This window comes from Hypomesus nipponensis, chromosome 20 (genome assembly GCF_054491055.1).
Source record: "Hypomesus nipponensis isolate SF chromosome 20, ASM5449105v1, whole genome shotgun sequence".
Classification (NCBI taxonomy): Eukaryota; Metazoa; Chordata; class Actinopteri; order Osmeriformes; family Osmeridae; genus Hypomesus; species Hypomesus nipponensis.
This window is the reverse complement of record NC_140380.1, coordinates 10,509,724-10,521,018: the sequence shown is the minus strand read 5'-3', so window position 1 is coordinate 10,521,018 and position 11,295 is coordinate 10,509,724. Positions and strand designations below refer to the sequence as shown.

General features: G+C 47.1%; 1 long non-coding RNA gene across 1 annotated transcript; it reads right to left on the bottom strand.

Moving 5' to 3' along the window:
- Positions 1-3,999: 3,999 nt before the first annotated feature.
- LOC146246388 (uncharacterized) lies at positions 4,000-4,853 on the bottom strand. The gene is made up of 3 exons (XR_014734536.1): positions 4,811-4,853; positions 4,221-4,643; positions 4,000-4,119 (listed from the first exon to the last, which is right to left on the bottom strand). It is a non-coding gene; the product is annotated as an uncharacterized LOC146246388 (long non-coding RNA).
- Positions 4,854-11,295: the final 6,442 nt, after the last annotated feature.

The following is an 11,295-nucleotide window of genomic DNA, read 5'->3' as shown; positions in this document are numbered from 1 at the left end:
CTCCACATTCAGGATGAAGATAAGGAGCTACTGGCCTGACTCACAAAGACAGAAAGTAGTGTGTGTGAGTCTTTGTGTGTGTGTTTGGGAGAGCCTGTTTGTATATGCGTGTGTTTATGTGTATATCATGCGTGTGGATGTGAGGGTGTGTGTGTGAGTCTGTGTTTGTATGTGTGTGTGTTTATAAGTAATACAAAAACATCAGCAGTTCTTGGGAAGTGTCGTTCCTGTAGCTCACACAGTTTGAGATTTACATGAGACATGCAGGCAGATCTGGCAGTGTTAACATAAATACAGTATGTCATCAAAATCCTCTTCATCACCATCACCAGCCTTACCATAATCATCATCACCCTTCTCATCCTGAACATCAGTCTCTTCTTCATCCCCAAGCTCTTAATCTTCATCATCTTCACCACCATCGTCATCACGGTCTTCATTCCATCATTACGGTGGTCTTCTTCTTCCTCCTCCTCCCTCCGAGGCAGGCAGAGTTTTCCAGAGATGAGATCCTGATGGACATTGGGGAGACTCTTGATGTAATATGTATGCAGTGTCTGGAGGACAACACACACACACACTGTCACACTAACAACCACACACTCACACACCCAGCAACACCCACACACTCTCTCTCTCTTGAAGAGTCACACTCTTCAGATCCCAGATGGTCAGAGAAGAAGACGGCATGAGAGATAAAGATAGAAAGAAAGACAGAGACAAAGAGGAACAGAAAGAGTTGAAAGAAAGAAAGAGGGAAAGAGAGGGAAAGAGAGAGATGAGAAATATGAGGGAGAGAGAGAAGAGAGAGAAAGAAACAAGAAAAAGTGAAAAAGAGATGAAGAGTGTTGTTTTTTCATCTTTCGTTCCTCTTTCAAGTCGCCTCTTCAGCCAGCAGAAACCTTGAGGCTATTCTCTCTTCTCTGGCCACCCCCCCCCCCACCCCTCCCTCATCTCTTCTCCCTCTCCTCTCCCTGTGTTTGTGTTGGGAACACATCTTCTACTCGGCCGTTTCATGGAAGAGCACAAACACATTGATTTGGGAATTCCTGGGCACATTCAGTCAATCAATCAATCAATCGATGGACTGATCTCACTATGCAGACACAAGGTCCACACACAGTCACGATGCAGACAAAGTCCACACACAGTAGCTGTCGCTGTAAGGCAGTTTGCATTCCACTGCAATGTCTCAATCTTTGTGTGTGTGTGTGTGTGTGAGTGAGCAGACAAAGCAGATGGTGGTTCTAGTGAGATTGTAACCGCATGTCATGGCTCCCTTTTCAACTGCAGGCTTCTCAACCATTCTTTCAATTCATCCCAGAAGTCGAGTGTGTATTGATGTGTGTGTGTGTGTGTTAAATGGATCACTCTCAACCAAATCCACTTTCCAGGCAGCTAAATCACTCCCTTGACATGCTAACTGGACACACAATGGCGCTAGCTCTTTTTGTGTTGCCAACGTGACATTTAGGAAAACAGGATTTTTTGAAGAAAAGATGGATTACACTCCTTTTCTTCACCCCTTGTTTCTTCTGTCCTCCCCCCCCCCTCCCTCACCTCCTTCTCTCTTTTTGTAAAGCTAGGGGGGGAAAGAATTAACATTTATATAGAAACATGTTGTTCTGAAAGAGTGTTCTGTAAAAGCACGATAAATAGGATATTTCTCTAACTCCGCTTCAGAAGGAGCATCGTAGCCTCTTACAAAACCACGGAGGCCATTGTTGTTCAGACCAAAAGCTTGCGTACATCACAACACAGTTGCCTTTATTAGTAAATCCCCCCTTACCGTTTTGTGGCTGTGTTGGGAGTGTGTGTCCTCTTGTCTGCGCCTGTCATGCCTCTAGTGAAAGCCTGTTGTTAAGCCTTCTACTGGAGTAACAACATAATACAATGTTAGAGGTTGAGAGACTTACAGTACAACAAACTTGAACCCTCTTGTATGCGTCTGTGCTGGAGATGAGGCTGGTACTACCGGGCCTGACCACCAGGGGGCAGCCACTACCACACGCAGCCTCACCGCACTCCAGCTTCCTCAGGCTAGGCTGTAACGTTTAGACCTGGGTCTGGGACTAACACGCTAGAACGTGTGTGCACACACACTTGTGTGTGAGTGTATGTATGAGTGTGTACTGTGTGTGTTTGTGTGCGTGTATGTATGAGTGTGTACTGTGTGTGTTTGTGTGCGTGTATGTATGAGTGTGTACTGTGTGTGTTTGTGTGCGTGTATGTATGAGTGTGTACTGTGTGTGTTTGTGTGCGTGTATGTATGAGTGTGTACTGTGTGTGTTTGTGTGCGTGTATGCATGAGTGTGTACTGTGTGTGTTTGTGTGCGTGTATGTATGAGTGTGTACTGTGTGTGTTTGTGTGCGTGTATGTATGAGTGTGTACTGTGTGTGTTTGTGTGCGTGTATGTATGAGTGTGTACTGTGTGTGTTTGTGTGCGTGTATGTATGAGTGTGTACTGTGTGTGTTTGTGTGCGTGTATGTATGAGTGTGTACTGTGTGTGTTTGTGTGCGTGTATGTATACTTTTGTGTGCGTGTCTGATTCTGCTCTTGTGTGTGTGTGTGTGACTCTACTCAGATGGCTGAGAGGTTAGGGAGTCGGGCAATTAATCAGAAGGTTGTTGGTTCGATTCCCGGCCGTGCCAAATGACATTGTGTCCTTGGGCAAGGCACTTCACCCTACTTGCCTCAGGGATAATGTCCCTGCACTTACTGTAAGTCGCTCTGGATAAGAGTGTCTGCTAAATTAATAAATGTAAATGTACGTGTGTGTGTGTGTGTGTGTACGTGTGTGACTAAACTTGTGTGTGTGTGAGTAGTGTTGCAGTGCAGGGTGCTTCATGGTAACGGTACCTGGATCTCCTGTGAGTCGGTCTCTCAGACAGCCTTATCTGTCACCACACATGGAGACTGCTCCAGAATCCCTTCTGCAGCCAATCATTCATCAACACACACAAACACTAACACACATGCCTCCCCTCAAAGCACACACATACCATGTACACACACACCAGCAGTCACACACACAAGGACAGTACCCTGCACATACACACCCATTAGTTCCCCATACATTCAGTCCACACTAGGCTATGGGGTCAGTAATACAGTAAATCCTCCTTCCTTCCCTCCCTCCCCTTCCTCTCTTACACTGCTCGGCTTTTTAAAAGGTTCTTTCCTGGCAGGACTGCAGGATTCAGTCAACAAAGACCATCACTCAGGGAAACACAACCTCAGTCTGACACACACCAGCACCAACAATCTTTTTCATGGTTTGGAATGTGACACTTTTATTTTGAAATGTAAGTTACTGTTTTGCCAATGGCTGAAATAAATAGGGTAGAAAAACAAAGAAAGTTGATTGGCTCCCTGTTTTAACTGTCTGCTTGTAAAAACATAACTTTGATTTCTATTCCTCTCTCCCTCCGTCTTTCTGTTTGTCCTTAGTTTAGCCTCTGAGGGTGCTTGTGATGAGTGTTGCTCCAATGTTGCGTAGTATTCCTACCCCAGATGAGAGCTGTGTGTGTGTGTGTGTGTGTGTGAGGGGGGGGGGGGGGGCTGTCAGGGCAGGGCAGGTCAACCGGAGAGTGTGGTCTCAGATTTTGACTACCCCTGCCTGCCTGCCTGCCTGCCTGCCTTGTCTGTCTTCCTGTCTGTCTGTCTGTCTGTCTGTCTGTCTGTCTGTCTGTCTGTCTGTCTGTCTGTCTGTCTGTCTGTCTGTCTGTCTTCCTGTCTGTCTGTCTGTCTGTCTGCCTGTCTGTTTCTCTGGGACCAGGAACAGGAGCAAGCTGGACACACAGAGACTAACAATGCTGCCAAGACCTGCTGGTGTCTCTCCCAGCACGCACACACACACTTGTGCCTGGGCGAGGGGCAGGAGAGGGGCGGGAGAGGGGCGGGAGAGGGGCAGGAGAGGGGGCAGGAGAGGGGCAGGAGAGGGGCAGGAGAGGGGGCAGGAGAGGGGCAGGAGAGGGGCAGGAGAGGGGCAGGAGAGGGGCAGGAGAGGGGCAGGAGAGGGGGCTGGCTGTGTGGGCCTACAGACTGAGATCTGTCTAATCAGTCTCTCCTGCTGCTGGCTAGAGACACAATGCAGAGAAAGAGTGTGTGTGTTTTTCTGTGTGTGTGTGTGTGTGTGTGTGTGTGACAGAGAGCAGATTAGTTTACAATTTTTGTCTCCATACACCAGAAAGCTCTCGCTGTGCCATAATCAGTTACCTTTGAACAATTTCGTGTCGATGTGTTTGTTGTTGTTTTTTTTCTTCTCTGAGAGGAACGTTTCCGTTTGATCTCACTGAAACGCGCCGTTCTTTTCTTCAACCTCTCAACCAAATAAAGACATTTCTACCTAGTCCCTCAAAGTGGATTGCCTTTCAAAACGCAATGCGTTTTTGTTGCTGGGAAACGATTTTACGCAGTCCATCAACTGCGAGGCAATCTCAGGCCTTTCGCCGGCGTCAGACTGTAGATACGGGCGCTTTGTGTGACGTCTAAATTGGAGTGATAAACATACCTATCTGGATGGTATCTGGGTATCCGTGTCTGTGACAGCTTCCTTGAGTCTTAATAGCGTTAGAGCGACGCAGGGATCTAAACAGCCTCGCTTCTCTTCAAGCTAACGCTTCAAGACGCCACGCAAAGCTGTTGAGATATCAAAGCATTTTTGAAAGACGTTATTCCCCCACAGCAACGAGCGAAATGAATCTGAATGAAACCCACACACACTCAACTCTGTGAACAAAACAGTTATGCTTTCCTGCACAAATACAGCTAAAACACACACGCACATCAGTGTGTGTGCCTCTCACCTCTCTCGCTTCCGCCTAACTCCTCAACCGTTAATATCTGCTGCAACTCGAGGACTTCTCTCGCGCTAGTTAGGCCCGTCTCCGTATCACACCGCGCCTCCTGAGAGGAGAGATACGGAGAGTTCAACATCTCTCCAGCATCACACATGTAATTACAACAGCAGTCATTAAACAGCCAGCCTAACACAGAACATTCAGAAAAGCTACCTACCTGACTGACTGCTAGCCATAATGAGCAACAGCTTAAACGCAGTCGGTTGTTAAAAAGGGAGGTGAAGATGGGTGAAGAAGCTGTTTCCTTTTCCACCTTTAAATGCCTTTCCTGAATTAGATATTCGGCGACAGTCTGTTAATAATGTGTAATACTCTGAATTATTTACTCTCCAAGTTAGCTTTTCTCATTTGTTTTTCCCGGACATCTGTTGGGTTGACAGCGTTCTTTAATTAGCGCACGGTTTCATCTCTGCTCGGCGCAGGGCACAGCATGGAACGTGCGATTCTGAGAAGGTTGCAAGCAGAGAAAGTGATTCAGTTTTTATCTGTTTCTATTAGTGGTTGAAGATTTTACAAAATTATACTGTTTCTAGATTTAGCCTATACATTGAAACACATTTACTGTTTCTGGATCTGTGGTAGAATACGGTAATACTGTGTTTAGAGTGGTCTCGTGAGTTTACAAACCCCAATGGACACACACACACACACACACACACACACCGTAACACATTTTAACGTGATTGAGTGTGTCTGTGTGTGTTCACCAGTGTGTGTGTGTATTCAGCGGTTTGTTTGTGTGTAGGCTATTTTCCGGTAAATGTGTGTGTGTTGTTTCTCAGCGTCCGTGTGTGTGTGTTTGTGTGGTGTTTCTCAGCGTCCGTGTTCCCAGATGATTGCGGGTTTGTGAGTGTGCGGCTGAGATAGATGACTTATTGATCTTAGTCTTAGGTGAAACACCTCAACACTGCAACCTGTTTCATCCACAACTACACGACTGCGTATTTGTGTGTTTGTGTTTGCAAAAATGTGTGTCTACGAGTATGTGTGTGTGCAGTGCAGGCTTGTGTATTTAATAGTCTTTTCAGTGATGCTGTTTAAAATTACAGCCTAAACATAAATGGTCCATAAAATCCATAAATGGTTAAAACGTGCAAGTTTTACTCCATACACCTATTTACTCGCATGTAACCACAAGTATTGACAACGCTGAAGGAAAATACAGAATAAACATTAGTCGCAATGACTCACATTTAATAAACAACTTATAGACGCAAGTTGTAGGCTATTTTGACATGTCTCTAATTGCACCTCTTCGCGTTGACACAAAAGAAGCGTCGGTTCTCTTTTCAGTCACTCAAACGGTCTCCGGTTGTGACAGGAGAGATTCACAACGTTTGTGTCTCTCTCCATCTGTCTGGCCGCGACCACCGCCCCTCACGTGTCTCTCGGTGAGACCTCGCGCCTCCCTCGCTGATCAGAACTGGCGACAGACGGAGACACGCAACACGAGCAGCAAACGCAAACAGACGTTCAGCGTCCCGGCGGGAGGAGACGAGCGTGCTACCCGACAGGGTGTCACCATCTTAATTATGTCATAGGAGGGACAAGATGGTAACATGTAAACAAAAATCAGATTGGCTGGCAGGCTGGCTGGTTGTCTAATTGCCTGACTGGTTTTAGACAGACACTAGGCTCCTCTCACATTTTCTCAGACTGGATGACAACATAGCAAACCTCCGTCAACATGTCCGTCTCCATCAAACCTCTGAGTGGTCAGGTTTTTTTTTGTAGTAGCCCTAAACGTGCACACACCGTGATCTCCGATCCCGACCTTAGAGAACGTTGCGATCGTGTGAGCGAGACGAGCCACAGGTGCTAATGTGCGCCTCTCCACCTCTCTGCGTTAATCAGCTGAGATTACCAGGCGAGATGTTGAACAAACAGGCTGCCTGTCGGCTTCAATCAGCTCTAATAGAAGATTTGACACACACATACACCTCATCAACACATTAGTGTCCGCCTCTAGGAGACGAGGCGTCGACAAGGCAACGCGTGAGGGAGCTGCCACCCTGTCTGTCTCTCCGCCCCGCGCTCGGAGCTCTTCACAGGCTGGCGAGGTGAGGCCTGCCTCGCCTCCGCTCTGCCTCTCCCGGCAGGGAACAAAAACCCTCCCTCCACATCACCTGCCCCGGAACATCAGGGCCTCGACAGCGATTCAACGCCGAGCCTTTGTTGAAAGACTCCCGTGCTCCGACAGACTTCCTCACAAACGCTCTCTGTCGACAAGGAAAGAGAGAAGCAACTTTCACGGGAAAGTTAGCAACTCGGCGCTGTCTTTCCAGCATCCCCCCCCCCTCCCCCTTCACAACAGCATCTTCCTTTCATGTGGCAGGCTGATGTAGCGAGCGTCAGACGTTCCCTACGACTTTGGGCTTTGACGGGAGAAAGGTGTGTAGTGTAATTGGAGCAGGATTGGCTTTGAAGATTACAGCCGTTTATGCTGCTGTGCCTGGGAGTCAGAGGGAGGAGCCCTTTCTCCCTCTCTCCTCCCTTCCCTCCCTCCCCCATCTCGACCCCCCTCCCTCCATTACTGGTTCTCTGACTGAGTGTGGCTATCATCACCAACCATCCCAGCCCTGAGAGCGAGAAGAAGGCGAGGTGTTTGGCTGTTTGCTAGTTCTTCGTGGTGTTAATCGTGAACAAGCCCTCGTTACCCACAATGCTCAGAAGGTGTCCTCGCCCACATTTGATACGCCGAGTCGAGTCTGAGGTGTTGGGATTGAGTTCAAAAACATGGAAATGGTCTGCAACAAATCGGTCTCTTTCCACCTGTCTTCAACCCGAGCACGAGAGCATCCTGTACCGAATGAACCAGAGACTCAGGGGAGACGATATCATCTGCACTCCCTCTCACTTCAGTTTATGAGTCATTTCAAAAACTTGACAGCAATTTCACCTGATCGCTTTCACGCTGAGTGGTTTTGAGGAAGGAACATACATATCATTAAAAAGCCATTTACCAACGTTAACACCACCCACCTCTGTAATTAAAATGGAATTACACATCTATTAAATGGGACCTGTTTACCTAAAGCTCTCGTCACAAGTCTATTTCCCTCTTATTTCCCTCTCGGTAACGCTAATTAATCTGGAAAATTCATATGAAGTGGCTGCCCTCAGAATTCGTCCACTTTATCCTGGATTCCCACCCGTGTCCTCTGCTAGGCAGCACTCATGCATCGAAACAAATATACCATCTGAAGCTCAGAAATGAGGCAGGGAAGTTGAGGTCAAGGTTTTCAGTCTCAGGTTACTGCCACCTGTCCCCGCCGTCCTCCACCCCCTCTCTCTCCTTTTCTCATGCCCCTCTCTCAGATTTTTTGTTGTTTAATTTTACTTTTCAAATTTGAACAACCAGAATTTCTGAAATGTCAATATTAAGTATTCAATGCCTTATAAAATTCAAAAATGATGTCACTGATTTGCTTCCATGCATCTCTTTCCATATCTCTTTCTCTCCTCCTCTCCTCCCTCTCTCAGCAGGGTAAAATCCTTGCTGACACTGCTGCCTCAAAATGTCACTTTCATCAAGCCTCATTGAAGACTGTTAAGAGGGGGGTGGGGGGGGGAGAAGAGGATGAACAGAGCTGGTCTGTGTGTAAAGTGCTTCTCTCTGGCTCCCTGCCTGGTGAAGAGGGCTCAGGCACAGCCCTCTGGAGCCACGCCAGGGCATGTTCGGCCCTGGGTCTGTTCAGACTACAGCTGGTTCAGGACTGACTCTCCACTCCACTGGGGGCGCTATTTTATTATTAACTGCATGCACTCCCATTTCCTCTTCCACTTCATGGTAGATATTCAGTTCTTGGAGAGGAGGGGGGGAGAAGATAGATATATATTGACACAGAGAGAGAGACAGAGAGAGGATGTTAACCTTTAGTACATACACACAAACACATAAAACCAGGACATGGGTCATAAAACAGACACCATAAAACACTCAAACTGTAGAAAATGATGAATAGGTGAAGATAAAGTGACAGGAAGAGGAGAGGTAAGAGGAGTAGAAACACAGTGAGGTGGAGATGGAAGGACAGAGGGATGACTCTGGATTCCTGACACAACAACTCTTCTGTGTGTGGAAGCTTTCACCTCTGGGAGATTCCAACCGTTTGTTTCCCTGCATTTCCTGCGTGTGTCTTAGCTCAGGAATCTGTGGAGGGGGGAAACCCACCAAGTGAATAAAACAGAGATGATTTCCGTGGCACAACGGCAGAGTTTTGTTTATAAGACATTAGCCCCAATCGTCTGTGAAAGCAGAGGCCATTCATACACGCCTTCCACATCCCTAATGAAGATGTAATACTGTATGCCTTTAACTGTAATTCGGTGTTTACAGCAAGCGCTGTGCTGTTTGCGCTGAGAGAATAATTGCGGTTTCCCCTCGTACACTTGAGACCGGGGACCCACTTAAAGAACCAGGACAGGCCAAAACAAACGCACCCCGAGACATTCGTGCGCTGAAGGCAAATCTCGTTATCGTGTGGCGAACACTATTCAGATGTCAGCTGCCGATCGGCCCGTGTCGTCGGGGCGGATTTTGCTTCCGTTTCATTCGCGGTGACATCAAAGACCCCGAGATGAATTACACACTCCAGTGTCTGCTGTTGAAATCATCAAAAACAACACAGAAAAAATAAAATACATCAAGTGCTTTTCAGTTCTTAGGGAGAAAGACACAGTCCAGCAATTCTAGATTTCAATCATACCTGCAGGTATTGCTCACGCTAGGAGGACTACTGAAGATACACTGTAGGGTCTCAAAGGATGGAGGGTGGAGGACAGGGTTAGTGTGTGTTTGTGTGTGTTAAGAGGGTTGTATGTATACTTCCTCAGCAACCCACTAAACACTCCCCCCCTGCAACGGTTGGTAGTAACTGTGTAGGTAGGCAGGTATAGCTGGTGGTTACATGGTGATTGATCTACGCTGAACTGGAATAACAAACCCTTTCAGTCCTCGACCTTGGGAATGGACAGTTTCATCGCTCAGGTTCTGCCTAAACGGTTCCTCCTCCGTCACCGATGATCACATGATGCATCCTCCCCACTTCTTCCTCGCGGTGGTGCACTGAATCATGGGTAATGGAGGCAGGCCGCAGCCCAACGCTTGCAGTTTGAGCCTCTGTAAAGTTGCCGGGGGCGACTAGGGTATAAAACCAGACAGAACAAGAGAGGTGTATTGACAGACCGTCAGCAGGATGTCGACATAACCGCCGGCGATGGACAGATCCCGCCTCGATGACGGCTTTCCCCAGGGACAAGGCTTCACCACGACGGTCGCTAGCGACGATGGAATCGGAGATCCATCGTGAGGGAGTTGTGTTGTGTTCCTGCCCTGGTTGTGAACAACGCGGTTTCAAGGTCAACTGAAGGACAGACATTGGGACGAATGACTGAATCACACGACACATGAGTGAAGGCCAGTTGTCCTCAATCCTGGTCCTAAGGGTCCACTGTCCTAGATGTTTCCCTGCTCCAACACACCTGATTCACATGAATGGGTCGTTTTCCGAGCTTGTTAGCAAGCCATACATCTGAATCAGGTGTGTTAGAGCAGGGAAACCTCTAGAACATGCAGGACGGTGGGCCTTGAGGAGCAGGGTTGAGAATCACTGCTGTCAGCCATCTTGTTTTCACTGTCTCTACGTTGACATCATGTTTGACTCAACACCTGCATCAGTTTCTCAAAGATGGTTGACGGCTTCTTGTTGTTTTCACAAACAGTATTTGTTTGAAAGATGCAAGGCACCGTGCCTGTTGAACGCCGGATTGTGACGGTTGCGAATGAGAACACTTGCTGATCCATTTTTACCTTTTTATTATAAAAACTCGAGAAAGTAAAACATACACCCCTGGCAACACTTTACAACAAACGTCTTATTACACTCAATGCTAATTCAAATACATTACAGGTGAGCAGGGTATGACTGGAGGCATGAGGTATAATTGTTGGATCCACACAGACGGATGTTGCAAGATATTAACCAACCAATATTTTTTTTCTAAAAGGAGACAAAAGTATTTTTCCAAAACGGAGCATTTTTATATTGAGTGTTTGGAATAACTTCGATAGTACTGTAAAATGGCTGCCAACGCAGAAATCCGATTATGTAAAACAGAGTTGCTTTCTTCAACGGAGTTTGCAAAGACGAAACACTGAAATGCAGATTTGATGCACGACAAGGAGAAATTTAACCGAAGGTCACACATTGACAACAATTGTTCCACAGTTTGAGAGAGGACCACAGGAAGGTTTTAAGAATGAACTACGTAGCAGTACTCTGCCCCTTAAGGGAACAAAAAGCAGCCAAATTCCAACCCCCTCAGTTTGAAACACGGGGTTGGCACATTGACGTATCACACAAATCTCACGAAAACACAATATGTCGTACAACAGTTATTGCCTTGACGATGAAAATGAGTTGCATAGA